The 2,693-nt window shown below is 45.6% G+C and overlaps 1 pseudogene; it reads left to right on the top strand.

Moving 5' to 3' along the window:
• Positions 1-307: 307 nt before the first annotated feature.
• LOC120364555 (keratin, type I cytoskeletal 18 pseudogene) lies at positions 308-1,147 on the top strand (annotated as a pseudogene).
• Positions 1,148-2,693: the final 1,546 nt, after the last annotated feature.

Below are 2,693 nucleotides of genomic sequence, written 5' to 3'. Positions count from 1 at the left end.
GTCCCTACAAAAAATAAAATAAGGGCAAAGCCCGAGTCCTCTCCTCTTGCTCTCCTCCCTGGACAGTATGAGACACCCCACCTTCACCACAAACTGCCAGACTCTGAGCTCTGTCCAGGTGTCCAGTGATGGTGTCAGGCTGGTCAGTAGTGCAGCCAGTGTCTATGCAGGCACTGGGGCTCTGGTTCCTGGATCTCCATGTCCTGCTTCACCAGCTTCCAGAGCACCATGGGGTCCAGTGGCCTGGCTGTGGGGATGGCCAGGGGATCTGGCATTAATGGGAGGCATCCAGAACAAGAAGGAGACCATGCAAAGCCTGAACGACCACCTGGCCTCCTACCTGGACAGAGTGGGGAGCCTGGAGACCAAGAACCAGAAGGTGGAGAGCAAAATCCGGGAGCACCTGGAGAAGAAGGGACCCCAGGTCAGACACTGGAGCCACTACTTCAAGACCATCAAGGACCTGAGGGCACAGATCTTTGAAAATACTGTGGACAGTGCTCATGTCGTCCTGCAGATTGACAATGCCTGTCTTGCTGCTGATGACTTTAGAGTCAAGTATGAGACAGAGCTGGCCATGCACCAGTCTGTGGAGAGCAACATCCATGGGCTCCACAAGGTCATGGATGACACCAGTGTCACTCAGCTGCAGCTGGAGACAGAGATTGAGACTCTCAAGGAGGAGCTGCTCTTCATGAAGAAGAATCATGAAGAGAAAGTAAAAGGCCTACAAGCCCAGATTGCCAGCTCTGGATTGACTATGGAGCTGGATGCCCGCAAATCTCAGGACCTCACCAAGATCACAGCAGATGTCTAGGCCCAATATGACGAGCTAGTTCGGAAGAACTGATAGGAGCTAGACAAGTAGTGGTCTCAGCAGAGTGAGGAGAGCACCACAGTGGTCACCTTGCAGTCCTCCAAGGTTGTAGCTGCTGAGATGACGCTCATGGAGTTGGGATGTCCAGTCCAGTCCTTGGAGATTGACCTGGACTTCATGAGAAATCTGAAGACCAGCTTGGAGAACAACCTGAGGAAAGTGGAGGCCCGCTTTGCCCTGCAGATAGAGTATCTCAATGGGATCCTGCTGCACGTGGAGTCGGAGCTGGCACAGACTCCAGCAGAGGGGCAGTGCCAGGCTGAGGAGTAGGAGGCCCTGCTGAACATCAAGGTCAAGCTGGAGGCTGAGATTACCACCTACCGCCACCTGCTGGAAGATGGCGAGGACTTCAATCTTGGTGATGCCTTGGACAGCAGCAACTCCATACAAACCATCCAAAAGACCACCACCTGAGACTTTGCTGAAGTTGCTTATCAGTTTCAGGAGAGTTTGGGCTGAGATGATGGGGTCTTCTAAATAGACAATCATGTCATCTGCAAATAGAGACAATTTGACTTCTTCCTTTCCTAATTGAATACCCTTTATTTCTTTTTCTTGCCTGATTGCTTTGGCTAGAACTTCCAATACTATGTTAAATAGGAATGGTGAGAGAGGGCATCCTTGTCTAGTACCAGATTTCAAAGAGAATGCTTCCAGTTTTTGCCCATTCAGTATGATATTGGCTGTGGATTTGTCATAAATAGCTTTTATTATTTTGAGATATGTTCTGTCAATACCTAGTTTGTTGAGAGTTTTTAGCATAAAGGGCTGTTGAATTTTTGTCAGAGGCCTTCTCTGCATCAGTTGAGATAATCATGTGGTTTTTGTCTTTGGTTCTGTTTATGTGGTGAATTAGGTTTATAGACTTGCGTATGTTGAACCAGCCTTGCATCCCATGGATGAAGCCTACTTGATCATGATGGATAAGCTTTTTGATGTGCTGTTGCAATCGGTTTGCCAGAATTTTATTGAAGATTTTAGCATCTATGTTCACCGTGGATATTGGCCTGAAGTTTCCTTTTCTTGTTGAGTCTCTGCCTGGTTTTGGTATTAGGATGATGTTGGTCTCATAAAATGATTTGGGAAGGATTCCCTCTTTTTGTATTGTTTGGAATAGTTTCAGAAGGAATGGTACCAGCTCCTTTGTATGTCTGGAAGAATTTGGCTCTGAACCTGTCTGGACCTGGGCTTTTTTTGGTTGGCAGGCTATTAATTGCTACCTCAACTTCAGCCCTTGTTATTGGTCTATTCAGGGTTTCGACTTCTCCCTGGTTTAGGCTTGGGAGGATGCAAGTGTCCAGGGATTTATCCATTTCTTCCAGATTTACTGGTTTATGTGCATAGAGTTGTTTGTAGTAATCTCTGATGGCGATTTGTATTTCTGTGGAATCTGTGGTGATATCCCCTTTATTGTTTTTTATTGCTTCTATTTGATTTTCTCTCTTTTCTTTTTTATTAATCTGGCTAGCAGTCTGTCTATTTTGTTGATCTTTTCAAAAAATCAGCTCCTGGATTTCTTGATTTTTTGAAGGCTTTTTTGTGTCTGTATCACCTTCAGTTCAGTTCTGCTCTGATCTTAGTTATTTCTTGTCTTCTGCTAGGTTTGGAGGTTTTTTGTTTGTTTGTTTGTTTGTTTGTTTGTTTTTATCTTGCTCCTCTCTTTCAATTTTGACGATAGGGTGTCAATTATAAAGCATTCTATTATAAGGACACATGCACACGAATGTTCATTGCAGCGCTGTTTACAATAGCAAAGACCTGCAACCAACCCAAATGCCCATCAGTGATAGACTGGACACGGAAAATGTGGCACATG

Source organism: Saimiri boliviensis, chromosome 6 (assembly GCF_048565385.1).
Source record: "Saimiri boliviensis isolate mSaiBol1 chromosome 6, mSaiBol1.pri, whole genome shotgun sequence".
Classification (NCBI taxonomy): Eukaryota; Metazoa; Chordata; class Mammalia; order Primates; family Cebidae; genus Saimiri; species Saimiri boliviensis.
This window is presented reverse-complemented; position numbering and strand designations above follow the sequence as displayed.